This window comes from Pomacea canaliculata, linkage group LG4 (genome assembly GCF_003073045.1).
Source record: "Pomacea canaliculata isolate SZHN2017 linkage group LG4, ASM307304v1, whole genome shotgun sequence".
Taxonomy (NCBI): domain Eukaryota; kingdom Metazoa; phylum Mollusca; class Gastropoda; order Architaenioglossa; family Ampullariidae; genus Pomacea; species Pomacea canaliculata.
In genome coordinates this window covers 9698279-9715734 of record NC_037593.1, presented here as the reverse complement: position 1 = coordinate 9715734, position 17456 = coordinate 9698279, and the positions used below count along the sequence as shown (strand labels likewise).

At 42.9% G+C, this 17456-nt stretch overlaps 1 protein-coding gene across 2 annotated transcripts in view; it reads left to right on the top strand.

Annotated features, from left to right (window-relative positions):
- The first annotated feature begins 2424 nt into the window (after window positions 1–2424).
- The window catches only part of LOC112562827, a 58183-nt gene continuing 43151 nt past the window's right edge, over window positions 2425–17456 (top strand). For both annotated transcript variants that reach the window (XM_025236362.1, XM_025236360.1), the window contains exon 1: window positions 2425–3385. The gene's annotated coding sequence lies outside the window, so the exon portion shown is untranslated. The remainder of the gene's footprint in view (window positions 3386–17456) is intronic.

Sequence of the window (17456 nt, the reverse complement as noted above, 5' to 3'; positions counted from 1 at the left end):
CTGTCATGGACCTGAGCACCCATGAGGGATGTCGCCTTCGTGTCCAAGTGGAAAGATGCCAGTTCGCTGATTTCGACTTAACTACTGTTTAAAGTTTGTTTTCTGTCTGTTTACGACCACGGGGTACACACTTCCATTGCTCAGTCTGTTGATCTGAATATAGGAATCGTGTGCACACAGTAGATAAAAATAGAGCCTGCTTCAATGCTCTTCATACTTGATGTGTTTATAAACAGTTCACGGTCCAGTGGACAGACCTGTGTGCACACAGTTGTTCCAAGCAATGAGACCTACGTCCAGCCCTGAACCACTTGGTAGTCAAAGTCTTTGTCTGGTCTGGTGTCTCTGAGGATGGCATGTATTGTCCTAATAGTAATCTCGATATATTGTAACAGAAATGTCACTGGAAGGAACAGCCTCAGCTAAACTACAAGCATGGGTTGAAAGAGATTTTATATCAGATTCGTTTCAGCTAAGTAAAGAAGCAAATGTTTTCTGTGTGAAGCATCGTTCCTCAGATTGTAAGTCGCATCATGCAGAACTCAGAGTATGTCATAGGGCAACAGAAACACACACTCACTATATCTATCTATCACTATCTTATTTCTTAAAACCCCGCACACACACACACATAAATTCTTACTCACACCCTCATACACACACACTCTCACGTACACTACCACTCTCTCTCTCACATTAATACATTTTCTCTCACTTACACCCCCTCACACACGTATACACTCTCATACCCACACACTCTCTCTTACACCCACACATACATTCTCTCTCTCACACACACACACACAGACACACTTTGGTCTCTATATTAGCAAAAGGTAATTGTCAAACATGTGAGAATCAATGAAGGGATATTATTTCAACATAAACAGCAAATAGTTTATAAAGTGCATTCTATGAGACAATTCTTTTTTTCTTGAGGTATTGAACCGCTAATCAGTTAGCGTTTACGGCGGACACGGATCAACTACCTTTCGTTGAAGATCACACTAACAACCTCTTGCTTCTCTCGCCCACACTCGCAAGCTAACACACGCACACGCACTCACACACACAAACACACAAGTATCTGCCTGTACAAACACCTGTAGGCAGTGGAGTGTTGATGCTAACTTTCCGTTACAGTTGTGACAACAGTTCACGTCAGTCGACATACAGCGCGCGCTGTACACAACGCCATGTCCAACATCAACCAATGAACGGGTGGGCGTGGGAGGGAGCGTGGGGAGGGATGCAGTCGAAAGAAGAGCAGAACACACACACAAGCAGGTGATCCACTCACTCCAGACCTTCTACCCCAGTCCCTAACAGTTCTGATTTCTCTCCCAGCCCCACCCCTTCACCCCCTCACCCCCCACCATCATGCCTGCGTGAGCCGAGGATTCCAACATCCTCGATCGTGCGCAATAAACTACGCCAGCCAACCAGCCAACCAGCCAGCCTGCCAGACAGTTTGCGTCAGATAACTCGTCGGCATCAGAGCCTGCCACCCGTGCCGTGAGCATCTCCCCCTCTTCTCTCCTGCCTCTGGACAAGCGGCGAGAGCCTGGCGTCGCCAGAGATCGCAGCACATCGTCATCAGCCTCGTGGGTGTCATCAGCCGCCATACTGCCACCGGCCGCCACGTCCACACGTCGTCGTCTGACGTTTTATCTTAACCCCTTCCACCCAGCGCCGGCGCGGCTTAGCTGCTCGGTGGTTAAGCGGAAGCGTCAGATCTGACGCGTCACCTGCTCTGTCTACGAGTGCCTGACGCAGCCAGTGACGATGGGTCAATAAACCGTTATATCAACACCGTCACGGGATGATTGTGTGACGTCACGCACGAGATCTCACCGTCTCTGTGATTAACTGTTTAACTGACATGATTGAGATTACCGTCTGAGATGAGATGAAACGATATCAGTATTTGAAACGAGGCTTTAAAGGACTAAGAAGCGGCGATGTCAAGCGACGGTTGTCTGATTGATGCAATGTGATCAGCTCAGTCGAGATTAGAATGAATGAAGCAATCTCAGTAATAAACAGCAATATCTTAAAGTAATACATTTTAAAAAACATAAATAATTCTAGCGACGCCTAATTTTTCTGAGTCCTCCAGTTCAGGGACAACTGGTCAGAGTCGTGATCACGAGCCTCGAGACAACAAAAAGGTCAAACGGGGTTACACACGCAAACACCCACTTCTGCCGCAACTACAGTGGATTTCGATTAACAACAAACACCAATGAAGTTCTTCTCAAATGATTGAAGCTGATGGAGTTAAGGAAGTATCCTTGCTACGGTCGTCAATCAAGAAAGCCGCGAAAAATGCTAATTTGAGTGACGTGCGAGCATTTCTACCTCGGCCTTCGAGAACACAGTTTGCTCGAGGGATGCGCACTCATCTGCCATTAATTTCCGCGAACGAAGAAATTTTTTTTTCTCTTTGCACCTTCAATTCGCCATCTGCAACTAATGCTGTGAAAGCTGCGAAAAGATGTAAAGGAGACGTGGACTTTTTTCTGGTTAACACCTAGAGGCGTTGGCAGAAATGTAAAAAAGAAAACAACAACCCGTAATGGATGTTTCATATATCTGAACGTAACGGTCCCTGTACGCCACCGCGATAAAAGTTTCTCTCAACTGGACTGTAAAGCAAGACTAAGGTGGTTACAAGAATCTATCTGTCACTCTCTCCAAACAGCAGAAAAAAAGGAGAAATTTCTTGGTCATAAAGCAAGCGATCTGTTTGAATGGTTGTAATCGATACAGCGCTTATGGCGTTCCCCACTACGTCACACCCCCACCCGACACCAACACCAACACCAACACACACACGCACGTTCATTATGAGCAGAAAGCTCTCTACCAGAAGCTGCATCTCCTCCAGACCTGCGGCCAGTGTGAACGCGAGCAGTCGTAACTACCTCCCGCCAGCCAGTGACGTAACGCACCAGCGGTTAGGTGCACAGTTTGACGTGACGTCACCAGGCTTCCACGCCTAAGGAGAGACCGTTGCCTTTACAGGTCGTCACTTCTCGTCACTTTATTAAGGAAAGGGGTTGGAGGGAAGTTACCCCCCACCGAACATCGCTCAAACCCCGCGAAAAAAAATTGAAGAAATATTTGCTTTGTGGAGGCTTTCTGCTTGCGGACAGTAACGATTGTGGTTGGACGGGAGACTATTTCAATCGACCTTGCTTCCAGCGTGCAAATAATGATCTGTCGACGTGTCTGTAAGCCAGTCGCTACTCTATGAAAATGGAGGAAGAAAAAAGTGTTTGCTGACTCCCACCAGGACCGGACAGCTGTCAGGCCGAGTGCCCCCCAGTGTGGGGAAACCACGGAGACAGATCCAAGTGCCGCAGGCCCACACCAGTGAGCGGTGAGTGTTTTCAAAAGCTTAATTAGTTTGTCAAAATATCTCTCTGTATATAAAAAATTATTTCATATTGCTGCCTGTGCAGATTATGTGCTCGTCTGCTGTCACATGAAAGTTTCGTTTCTTCATCTCGGTGTCCGTACTCCAGTCTTGCCGGGAGTCTTCTCATTATTCCGCACTTTTCAAACATGGATCGACTGTCCGTGTCTTCTAGTTCGGTTCTTTTAGCTCCCACAGGTTCATATATCCACAACTTGCTCTCCCTTTACCCTGCGCTGACAGCAGACCTTCAGGGTACATCGGAGGGAGATGGTGGTCAGAGGAAGAACTGACTAACAAACATCAAAGACTGGTCATCCTGTCCAGGACCTGCTGACTATTGCCCAAGTAGCTGGCTTTGTCCACTGCCACCTCTATCCATGTGGTCTTTCTAACGACAGGTACCAGTCAAAGGACAACTAACTGATTATCTACCCCTCCTTTCCAATAAAATAATAAGTTTTGCGACGAGGAGGTGTAAGCATGCCATCTGTCCACCGACCCTGGGCGCAGACAACTTCGCTTACAAATATTTATCTATCACACGAATGTAACCAATCATTTAATTCTCAGTTTTCTCAAGCTTCTAGAATCATAGCAAATCAGACATTATTTTTTCAGAAGTTCATGATGCAAGCTTTTCCAACTTTCTCAGCCGTGTGGACATTTTGTAACTGCCAGCAACGCTGCAACCCACGAGCAACAATTTCATTTCTTTATGCCACGAAACCTTTGTTTCCTTTTCTTGCATAAAGTTTTAGACTAGTTAGCTTTAGTAGTGCATGAAGCAGACGACTATATCCATAGTGACATTGAATGAAGGGACACGTGACAGGCCGGTAATGACTCTTACCACACACGGGTGGAGGACAGCCAGTAACTAAATAAATCATCAACTAATATACGGTCTGTGATCACGTAGCCCTACGTCCATGTCATCTATTCTTCATTTTTTCCGTCCTATCTTCGCCACATCCAGAGCCTTGATGTCAGCTTGTGATTGTTTATGGTTCCTGCAGGGACTGCCCCATCCACTTTCATTTCTGGTTTGTCTGAAATCCTGGCTAATGTTTGTTTAAAACCTCCGTTAGAAACGGAGCTTATTAATTCATCTCCATAACGGTTTCCCCAAATTGTCTTCTATTCTATTTTTCAAACATAAAAATGTCTTGCCGCCAGTTTATGCTATGAAATTATGAACGTTTTATGTACGGAGAGATGTGAGCTGGTGTTGCTGGTTACCGTGGTTTCCAAATTCTGGGTTTGTTTTTCAAAAAAAAGCTAAGCTGTATTTCTACAAAACCTTGGAAACGTGTTGGCATTCACCCATTGAAGGCAGTCTTTCAACACCTGCTTTATTGTGGAACAACAGCTCGGTCTGTCCTCCTCCTCCTCCTCGACCTGACCCTGAGGTCAACGTGACGCAGAACCAAAGTTCCAGAGCTTTCTTGGATTTGCTGTCGGTCCCAGCAGTGGCGAGCGGATATCTTTTAATGCCATTGGTCTTAACTTTTCTTCCAGTCTTTGAGTTTTCATCTCAACAAGTCGTGTGATGTTCTGTTATTTTTCTTTTAAGTCCCTGTTTGTTTACGAAACCTCTCGCCCTTCCCTTTGATGCCCGGGTGTTTGCACAGGCACCTGACACCCGTTTATTACACCCGACGATTTAGTGCTTCGATCATTTAGCTGCTCGCGGAATTTACCATCACGACTTTGATTTATTACAAACAAAAATGTGATCGGCCTTCAGGACAGGAAGGGTATGGGGCTCTCGGAAGTTGGGAAAATATTTTGCAGAGGTACCATGACAGCGAAGGGGAGAGATTAGCCACGGGTTTATTCTTATTCTGTCTTGTTCTGAAGTTTCTCCATTCTGTACCCGGTGATGTACTATTTTCTTGCAGAGTCTCCCCTCCCCACCAGCTTCAAATACAAGCTACCACAATTCACTAGGTTTAAAACTGTTATTGTAATGTTTACGAATCTGCAAAAATGAAAGGGGTGTAAATAAATCACAGGTTAAGGTAAAAAGTATTTGTAATACCTCAAACAATTTTTTTAAAGCTGACCTGAAACGAAACTATTCTTTTAGAGAAGTAGACATTGTTGTAAGATCTGTCCATCTATTTAATTAGACCAATTTGCACACCTCATGCGAACACCCACACACTTCTGTATTCGCACGTAGGTGCGTGGGTGAACACAAAACATTATCAGTGCGTGAACAGAGGCGCGCGCACACATACACATACACACACATCTATCTATATATATATAAATCAGCACGCACACATACACACTCAAGTCTCCATTCTCTATGTAGAGAAAGAACTGGTGGAGATAAAGATGATGAAATAGGCTCTACACCCTCTGTGAGGAGACAGCTCGCCCCTGTGTAGAAAGCTGTGTCGACATGCACTGACAGTTTACACACCGGCTTGTGAGGAACATTCCGCCGTTAGTCCAGCTCCTCCTTCTCCGTGAACACATAAACCGTGTTTGAAGAGTTCAGTCGAGCGAGAAGTTATCTCCCGTCAAGTATGAACACCGATGAACACTTCATCCTCCAACTTCTGTTTGTTTGTTGTTTTTTGGCTGTGTATTGCATTGCTGTTTGTTTGCTTTTTTGTTTGCTTTGCTTTGGACAAAATGATGTCATTCAAAACAAGAGCTATTATTAGAACAAACATTGGAACTATCACTTCTAAAGCGAAAGCTCCTGTAGCAAGAAATAACTAACCAATGAGGGTATTCCATTTAGATTTGTGTCTATGGCAACATCCAATCAGCACTAAGCTGTCATTGGAGTGCCGTGTGCAAACTGGCCTCTTGGGTCCTGCATGGCTCAGCTGATAGTCGTCTACAGCAAGCGTCTGATACGAGCTGCACGATGTCAGCTTTATCGACAAGGAGCGATTATGATAATCAAGAGGGATAGAGGGGCCGGCTCTTGTCAAAGCTAAAATTTTAGATTGTGGACAACAGAAACAAAGCAAACTAATGAAAGCAAAACTGGACAGAGTCCGGCACGGTGTTCAGGTCTTTCACTTTTGATTGTTGGAGAGAACATGTACGGCTGCTAACATAGTCGACACCTTTTTCGACCAAGCAAGGGGAGTGGATAGAATTCTCGAATTGACTCAGAAACTAAAGCCGTTTTTACTTATTTGAACTGTAGATGTACAATGACTTACTTGTACATGAACGGCATACCAGTTATAAGCACAGTTAACAAATAACCGTAGTTTTAATAAATAATATGCTGACTTTTTGTATGCAAAGTGTATTTATTTAATTAATAAATGGTCTACTCTTAATGATAGGAAAAGTATATTCCTCTGTGTGTGTGAGAGAGAGAGAGAGGGCTGGTCCTAACAATTATAAGGAATGTATTAATTATAACTTCCTGCTTTTTGCGATTAAAACATGTTAATTAAATCGACGGTTTTGAAAAACGAATGGCGGTTACAGTTGAAGGTAGTAGACAGTCGACCAAACATCACTCAGAGCTTTTCTTTAATGTCTGTGGAAGGATTCACTTCTGTAAGAAGAGTTTTCACACTTTTTCTCTCTCTCCGTCTGTTATTTCACAATCAGTGTCTGATGCTGAAACTCGCATCTTGTAGGCTCCTGTCGTGCCTGGTGATGGTGTAGGTCTGCACTGTAGGCGGCGACACTTGCTGGCTTCCATGTCATGTTGAGATCTCGTTGATTGAACACGGGTCGTTTATTTGAAATTCTGTTAGGGAAAGTCGAGCGCATTCTGTTGAGTTTGCTTTCTGCTTCAAGCTCTCTAGCAATCACAATTTTCTGCTCTCGAGATTTTAAGCATTTGTCATAAGAAAATAGATAGCGAGAACTTTCTTCGGTCTGTTTTATTCATGTTTGCAGCAAGAGATAACATAGTAAGACATTTATGTGTGTATGCTCGTATGTCTCGGTGAAATCCACTCTATGTGGCTAGCAACAGCTTTGGCCAAAGGTTAGTGTGTTCTGTATATTTTACAAAAGGCCTTCATTATATCAAGCTTCTAACTGCCTGCCTGACACGTTGCCCATCTCTACCCTCCATATATATATATAGATAGATGAAGAAAGAGAGATGGAGAGACAACACATCTTTACATATACACACACACATCAACAAACACTTCAAATTTTCACACGCAGATGAAAGATGTTAGATATGTTACAAATTGTTGTCAGTTGTATGCTGGGAAACAAGTGGACAACTGTGAAATAAATACTCTTAGTTTATCCAGTAATCCAGGAATCTTTGTCCAAACATGTGTTGAGAACCAGAAACGAACGTTGCTGGACTGTCGTCTCACAAACTGTTGTGTTCACGGACTGTCGACATCAATGGTTGGTTAGAGAGCAATTAGTCCACGGACCGCTTCAGTTAGCAGGAGAATTCTCTGATCTTCGGGCTTCTAAACACATTCGACAGCCATTAATCAAGCTGAAGGACTACCTGCAGAGGGGCAGGAACAGACAGGATAATATTACCAGCTAGGGTAATGCCGGAGAGATTACCTACCAGGATAATTGATTACCGACAGGGCCTGTGACAAGTGCGGAAGCAATGGTGTTTTTAACCGCCGTCTTGAGATCCCAAATCGATGTGAATTTTCAATATTACTGACAGGTTTTCTAGAAACACTTTTTTTTGGAAGCGGGAATCGTTGAAGAACCCGACTGTAACCACTGGTTGTTGAGCCCTGGCCAATAATTATTGAATAATTTTCTGTTTTTTCAAAGATAATTAAGGTTGTTGATGTCGCCTGAACGAAAACACACACAGACACACACACACACACACACACACACACACACACACACACACACACACACACACACACACACACACACACACACACACACACACACACACACACACACACACACACACACACACACACACACACACACACACACACACACACACACACACACACACACACACACACACACACACACACACACACACACGCGCGCGCGCGCGCACACGACGAGCAGAAATGTTAGTTCTCATTCCACCCATCCTCTTATTCCTTTCTTTCTTTCATCACTCATCCACCCACCTTTCCAAAAATAAAACCACACACACATTCCATCGACAACATCGCCTCTGCATATTTATTTTAACTTTTCCTATATATTACATCTACATACGACTGTCCCGAGGGTACGCCGAGGTGACCCCACAGAAACTGCCAAAACTCTGGCTTCTTTTGTGCTGCCTTCAGATGCAGACACCCGTAGTCCCCCACTAGGAGGATGGTCTGTCGGCGGAGGATACCAAGTGTATAGCCCACCCGTCTATTGGCAAACCGTATCTTGCGGATGCCCCAGGCGCTGATACACGAGATCGATCGTGAAAGAAAGAGATTTGGAAACTCTGCACCGTGCTGTGACCCCAACTGATTGATAAGACCGACAGTGTGACTGGCTCACTGAGAAACGACTGATTACGAGGAGAGAAAAATATTAAAAATACTGAAGAATGCAATGAATCTGATGAAAGAGGGAGGGGAAAGGGGAACTGGATTGTGGGAGACGGGAGTGAATAAGATATCGTTTTGAGATATTTTACCGCTCGAATTTCTAACCTTGTCATTAGCACACTCACTGTTAATTAAAACATATCAACTTCATATTGAGAGAGGGGATTGGTGTTTTATAAAAATGTTCCTAAATTTCCTTCTTCAGAACAGCTTTAAGTTTTAAAAACATGTTGTGCATCTAGCCACAGAACAATGGACTTTATGCAAGATGATCTTTTGATAGTCACTAGACCTAGACCATGAAGAACTTGCGGTCCTTAACTCGCCCCTGGGGTAGTTCTACCTCCTACTTTATAACTATGGCTTGTATACTTAGTATGCTTCACTTCAAAACATAGAAGACACCCAGAATTGAAATATCCAAAGCTCGCACGGGTATCTCGCTGCAAAATGTCTCCTCCCACCACTACTGCCAACCCCTCTTCCCTCTGCTACAGTCATCAAGTAAGAGTACGTGTAGTGGACGGATAGTGTTGAGATCCATAACATAACCGTATCCTAGTGACAGTTCACCCCTTCCCCTGCTGATCCTAGTCTGTATGACACTTTTTGTACATTTTTACACATCACATTCAGCAATTTTCTCATCCTAGGCAGTTTTTCTGTAGGCTGTATGACGCTTTATCCTCTTTTTATGTTAGTTTCTAAGCAACTTGTTGGCGCTGGTTATAAAAGTAAGAAGAAAGAAAGCTTCCCTAATGTCCTGTTGATCCTAGTCCTGTCTAGCAGGGATAGACAGCCCGACACAGTCGCGAGACAAAAAGCGAGGAGGACTGCACACCGCTCGTAAATAAACTTCACGTTGATTACGTGCAATGAATTACGTGACGACGACGTGCTGAAACGTGGTGTGACGTCAGCCTGCTGTACTGAGTTCTCGTGCTGCACGTGACTTGATCGTAACCCTGATTTGTTACAAAATACAATAATGCAACACCAGCAAAACGCGAAGCTTAGCATTCTGCAGGTCAAAGGGCAATGCTCGGCGTCTGCTGTGGCCGAGAGTTAACCTGCAGCCGCCCGTGGTGACCCCAACTGACGACATTCTCCTTTCCTTCACTCCCTCGCGCTCACGCGTGTGCAAGCGGAGAAATAATGGAGAAACCCGGTCAAGCCGTCGACCTGCAGGGGCTGCACAAGAACGATAACCCGTCCACGATGGCGGTCAGCGCCTCGTTTCTCTCCCCTACCCTCCTAACCCACCTCTCCTCCTTCCAGAAGTCAAGCACCGAGAACTGCTGACTGCTCCGTAAGATGGCCGGCCACATTACCAATAATTGCGATGCATTATACATGAGCTCCCCTTGAAAGATTGGACCCGAGATTGAAGTAAGGAGCGGTACCCCAAGGTCACGTGATGAATGGGAACCTGGCAGGACCAGAGTGACAGGAGTCACCGAGCCGGTGAAGAAATGAGATTCATACCACAGTAAGAAAATCCGTACAGAATTTCCATCACTCTAGGTATGTGTTTCTTCTGAGAGCGGACACCGGAAAAGCTTAGGTCGCTGCAAAAGTCTTGGTGGCGGCCATTTCAACCATTAATCCCTATGGGGCTGACGTCAGATGGACCCTAACCTAACGATTACCATCTGAAACCTGGTTGACTTTACGTCGGTGATGTCACGGCGGTTGGTGGGGTTACCAGTTGGGTTCCGAGCGGAATATTTGCTGCATTTGTTCCGCTGAGTAGAAATCTGCTGTCAGTCATGGTTGTGGTGGTGGTCTTCATGGTGGTCAGCTCCCTGATGTCACATTGTTCACTGGGCTTCGCATTTTGTCCCCGGCTTTGGGTGCAGATCACCTCTAATGACGTCCTGCGGGACCGAAGATCAGCTGCTCGTCAAAGCATGCCGCTCCATGAGGCCACAAAAAAGTAATTCCATCCTTCCACAGAGCCCCACAAGTTTTGACCAATCGGAGTTGTTTACGTTGGAGTTAGACTTTACCACAGCCAACATAATGTTTGGTGAACATGCTTGTATTATTTATCTCTGTCGTAAAAGTTTGTATGTCTTCAAAATTAATATTTTTTTGTTGGCAGAAGCAGAGCCCCATGCTTACCTTTAATCCTAAACCAAGAATATGAAGCATATTAATTTTGTTGATCAAATTTTTTCCTTGACCGCAATATGGACTGGATTTCCATTTTGGTGCCCCCAAGCGGCCCCTGCCAGTGTGAATCAGATGCGCCACAAAGCACAGTGTCGCGGTAGAATTTCTGTGTGTGTGTGTTTTGTGCTTCGCTTGAAAGCATGTTTCCGTGACTTTCGGCTCGGTACGCTTTTCGCTTCTTTGTTTCGCATTCAGCGCGTGTTCCGAGGTCCTTCGTTGGGCCTGACTGGTTGAAAGGACAGCCAGCTAAAGATGCGTCGTCGTCAGCTCTTCTAAAGGCTGAGTGGACGACGATTTCTGAAGCTATCACAGACCGAAATTTTATTTTAATGTTACGAGGAGAAAGTAACAAATAATCGTTGAGTGTTTTGCTGCACGTGCAAAACTTACATTCCCCAGTGCATGTTTCCTTTCTTTCAAATATAACAACGGCAACAACGCAGATGTTCTACTAATGTCTGGCGGACGAATGTAACACCACCAGATAATTGATGTCTTTCTCTTTATTGCAAGGTTTATTCACGTCAAAGACGTTTTTTGTGTCGGTCATGGTGTGTCATCTCCGACATGTTCTGTACGAGGTTTCGTGAAGAAGATAATGAAGATAGGAAAACAAAAGCATCTGGCTACTCAAGAGCTCGTGACAACCACGGCTTCAGGTACTTAGCAAGACTTATCTCTGAACTTCGCTCTCTTGGATAACTTTGGATGCTGGTACTCGCAAAACATGTGTTTGACCAATATGTCTCTCAAACCTTTGCTGTCATGTGACTTTGTTGTGTAATATTTATTGAGTTCTGATCGCAAAATCTTTTCGGTTCTTTGGGTATGTCATCAACCTCGACTGCCCATGTGACTAAGCTTTGCATGAATTTATAATAAAATTCTTTTTCTTTACAAAAATATTTACATTCTTATTAGAAGTTTGCGTTTCTTAGGAAATCTAATTTTCTCACTTGAAGGAACGCTTATAGTGATTCATGGATGTTATTAAATTTTTAGTTTTGGGAGGGATTTGTCAGTGAAACTCTATTACCTCCGGTTCCTTTTTCACATATTTGTTCAGATTATTAAAAATTGTATTGCTCATAGGAAGTATGACCAATCTGAATTATAACAGTCCCCAAAGTGAATAATGGTTTATTCTCATTCTCTAGCAGAAGTATTTGCATGGTGTTGAGGTGATATATTTAGCAACACCACATAAAGATTCAACTTCAAATGCCGGAAGGGGCGTCCATCTTTATTACAGGCGTTGAAGTTGAATACCGGTTGTGCCTGATGTTGTTTCGGCAGCATGCTGGTCCTGCTTCACACAATACAATTTATGGCTCCTCGTGTCGAGAAGCTAAGCCATGGAAAGACTTAGCCTGTAGGGTCAATTAGACCCGACTGCCAATGCCAGCAATATTTCACTTTTAATACGCGGAGTGTGTGTACTCCTTCACCCCAAACAAAACCACAAACTTCTGGAAGGGTTCAGAGTTGCAAGAGCAGTTTGGGTCTGAGACAATTTGCTGGCAAAGCCTCAAACGCCCGGCTGTTGAGGTGCAGGGCTCACACCAGATGGGCGCAGACTACAGATGCTGGCAGGAAAGTGAAGCTTAAGGACTTTTTGCAAAGTGTACTTTCACAAAGAGAGAAACAAAGGGTGCGCTCTCTTTGAAACGAATTTTTCTGTCGTTTGCGGCAACCTCTAAAGATCGTGTTCAAGCGCACCAACATTTCCCACTCGCATCATTCCTTTATATCTTTCTTTCTTTCCTGGAAACTACGAGAGTTTGTGAAGAGTGGTCCATCGATCTGTTGAAAGATTTTTGGTTGATGGAAGACGAAAACATCCACCCATCCATCCATCCACCCACCCACACACACTCTGCAGAGGCAGGAAAAAAGAAAGAATATTGACAGTTGAACTACGTATCTTGACTTATACAGCGATATTCAATGTAAGTTTAAAAAATCTAGATTAAAGAAATTATCGTTTATCGCTTGTTGATTGTCAACCTTACGGTGAGAGGTCAGGGGTCAAGAACTCTGAACTGTAGATGGCTAAGACTTAGCAATCAGCTAAAGTAAGCATCGTAGCACCATGTTGGTTTAGCCGAGATACATGAGTCCCATTGTCACTAACTGCTCTTCAACCCAGAAACCTTAAAAGTCCTCCGAGCACTTCTAAATCGGCGGCCATTTTCACTGAATTCGTCGACTGAAAAATAAAAGATGGCGTAGTGCACAATAGTTCGAATAAACGGCTCGTACATGTAAATGACTGGTGAGGGTCAAGGGTTATGAACATGACTTGTGAAGGATTACTGTGTTTAGGGTTTCCACATTAGAGTTAGAAATCAACAATTCTTGACATGTGTATTTCTCTAATCAAAACAATATGTAGTAATATGTTTACTAGCCAGTACGGTGTTTCTTTCGGTAAATAAAATGATAAGGAGAGAGCTGGAATGACAACAAACTAGACGAATCCAACCAGATTTTGATAATTTCATGATGCTTTTTATGTTCCATTTCTTCTGCTCCAAGAGATGCTAATTAGGAGCAATGGACCTGTTTCCGATGATTATCGTTCTTGGCAATTTCAGAGTTGTCTTCTCTGGCGCGAGCTAAACGTGATGGCATTATACAGACGACCGACCGAATGTAGCAGCAAAAGTTTTGAAAAATCTCCATATTACAAGCCTAGAAGAGAATCTACAAAAGCGGGAATTTCCATAAATCACTACAGAAGAGAAAACTTGCTTAAACTGACTAAACATGTCGAAAATTGGGATTCACTCGCGGAGTCAAGACGCCCGGCATCAGTCCACCGACATCGATTTACAAAGCAAACAGAAAGAAATTCATTTTCCAGCAGACGATCCTTTTTCACTTCACTGAGTGCTGTCAAAGTTTACCAAGGGTTGGGCTGTGTAACATTTTTAGTTTCTTCATAGAGAAGATTTCCACAAGCAGGTGGATTTAGTACAACTGAGCGACACTGAGCCGTTGTTTGCTTGTTTGATTGTTTATTTGTTTGTTTCATTGATTGATTGTTTTTCAGACCTGCACCGATCTGTCACATCTGTGTCACACCCTTCTTGGGCTGCAAAGAAAAAATAATGTCTGCATAATTTATTGTTGATATTAGAACAGAAGTTTACTTATTCAGTCACAGTTTTTTTTAATTCACAGCACAGCCCTTAGCAAATATTGCAAAAAGAGTTGAAGAAGTATTAAAGAAATCCAAATCTCACATTGAAAAAGTTTGCTATGCGGCTAATAAAATATTAATATCATCTGTAGTGAATTATATTTTGTTAAATAGGATTTTAAAGTATTTCACTTTCTTGTGAATGGAACTAATTTGGAGATGACGGGAAGTTGCATACTGATAAAATATAAACCTTCTATATGATATAATAATATAATATTAATAGAGCTTGAAATTGATGGTGGGTAAATAAAGACTTTTTTCTGAGATCACACAACAAATTATAAACCATTCGATAAAAATAAAACATTAAAAAGACTTTCCACTGTCTTTAAAAAAAAAACCCAAGAATTAATGGAACTTTTTTTCTTTGTCTTCGCCAGAGCAAACTGGATTAAATCCTTCCGATCCAAGGAGAGTTTTTGTGTAGTTTCTGTGTTTAACCCTTTCACTTCCCCATTAGACGCGGACGCTGCTATGGACTCTGTGTATCCTGGTGTAGGACCTTCTGCACCACCAAAATCTTTTGTACAAATAAATGAAAGACTCTTCATCTTCTTGAGTGTAAACGTGCAATCTTCTGGAGTCCGGTAGTCACACACCTTAATCCATTTTTCGCACTTAAAATAATGAACTTTCGGTTATCCATTCCAGGGAAATCCATTCCTTGTACGTGACATGGATCCTTAGCAAAGTAAGATCCGTATGTCTTGAATCATTCTTACATGTTTCATAGCAGCAAGTATTTGTTCACCATTTCCCGTTAGTTCTGATTGTTGTTTATATACCGTCCATTAAGTTTTGACCTCACCACAGCAGGTAAAGGTCACGGTCGGCGCCCATCTGAAAGAGGTCCATTGCTCGGTAACAATGGTCAGGGCTTAGAATCAGGACAGTTAAGCTGAAATTCCCAGTCGTGGTGCTTAGGGAGGGAAAGAGGAAAGTAAGAAAATCACCACACACACACAAAATCACAGACTCAAACAAAAAAACTCAAACAGCAGTTCAAACCGAGAAGCTGCTCGCTGACTTAAAATGTTTAAGAAAATGTTTCTCATTGAAAACCTTTTATCTGAGACTGCGATGTACCTTTGAGTGGTTTACCAATCCTTCCAAGGTCTGAGCCATAGATAGGAGGTACGCAGCTGCTTTCAATTCTACTTTTACGTGGGTTGGAAGATTCAGATTCATTCTGGAACATTCTGAGATATGATCAAGCCATTGATCTTGATTTTTGAGTAAAAAATTGAACTAAACAGTATGTAGTACTAAAATATCATTTTAGAAAGGGAAAGCAATTAAACCAGCACTGACAAAAACACAGACCTACTTAGGTCCCACAGAGTCAAGCGAAGAATAAAGACTTTTCTCAAACATTTTCTTGTCTTGTCTTCGGTTTCAGAGATCAGTCGATAGTAATAAAGACATTTGTAAAAACATGAAGACACATCCCTAAAGGCTACAGTAAAATTCTTTTGACAATATACCCCTGCAGGCTTACTTTAAAAATAATTTTAGCTGCTCCCATACAACATTACAAAATAAATTAATCACCACATCCATCATCTGACATTTTCAACAGAACTAAATCATAAAGTCACTAAGAGAAAATAAACATCCTACAACTAAACAAGTCATTAGTTTCATTTTGTTGGTGAGGTACAGTCAGTGCTGTCTACTGAGTCTCTCAGTTTAATTAATTAGCTAAGCCTTAAAAAAAACTCAGTGTGCTATTACAATTCTTGTCAGGAACATTAGAGCACACACACACACACAAGTCTTAGAGAGCTCTTGCTACCTACAGTTACTCACTGACTGTTTAAAGTAGTTCGAGTATCTACAATACTCATCTCACTCTCACTGCCCTAGAGGTTAAAGGGAAGAAAAATATACCAGAGAAAATTTTCTGGGGCCTCCTTAGTTTTACCATTGGTTCACCATTTATATATTAAATAGTTAAATAGTGGGAATCATCGACGAGAGGAGCTCTGGGGGCTGGGGTGGAGTACAAGGGGTCTACTTGAGTCGAGAACATCATGCTGCGAGCAAACGATTTGTTTCTCCTGGAAGTGTCTTCATTACATCTCAACCCCAACTCTGTTCTTTTTTCTCAGTTTCACTCAAACTAATCCAACTAGGCCAAACTGTGGAGGCGAACTGCTAAATGTCAGCTTGTAAAACATCGCTCCCGTTGTCACCGTTGTCGGATACAGCGCATGCTTCGTGGATATATATATATAACAGATTATCTGAGCACACTGTAGAATGAAACAGCTTATAACGGTTAAAGTACACGCGTGACTACTCAACACAAATCTGTTCCTCAACTGTTTTTAACACTGTCAAAACCAAACTTCTATTACAACACTCACTGGGAAATGTTTGAGAATGGCGATGACGGCGACACCACTCTGGATTGGTCATGTGACTGTAAACACTGCCGGCGCGTGAGCATTCTGCTCAAAAACATGCTCAGAGTAACGAACCGGATTCGTCGATGTGTACCTTAATTACACAACGCAGGGTTTTCTTGTCAAAGTATATTTTCCAACTTTTCTGTGATTATTTTTCTGAGGAGAAGGGAAGACTTGGTGCAAAACCGGAAATAAAGTAGGTTGTTCAGTTGATAGAATGTACCCTGTCTCCAGCAGTATCACTACAAGAGACCCAGAAGATGCGAAGGAAGACTTTCAAGAAAGTTCTCGGAGGATGAAGCTAATGGAGAATCGATGGCGCTAACGGCGCCCCACAAGTGTCACAGCGAGGGACGAGCTCGAGTTCAAGAAGGTCACATCGCCGCCAACAGCGGCCGCCGTCAAGTCCGCCATTCCGACATTTCCCAATTTTTCGGCACTTTCATTTTCGATGCGTTTACAGAGGTGATGACAACATTTTGAGGTTGACCGATGAGGAAACAAACACCCAGCAAATTTTTATAGTTGTCTCAGGAATCCATTAGTATTTCCGAGAAAATGACAGCAACAAACGATGAGCACGAAAAAAAATAGCAAAAAAATGTCATCAGCAAGCGGAGCTGTTTGTTTTGACGAAAGGAAATGTTATAAATGAAGACATTGAGAAGTTCTGGTTCTCACTACTTACTATACATGTTGTTTGAAATAAAGCAAATAAAGATTTCCTTCTCACG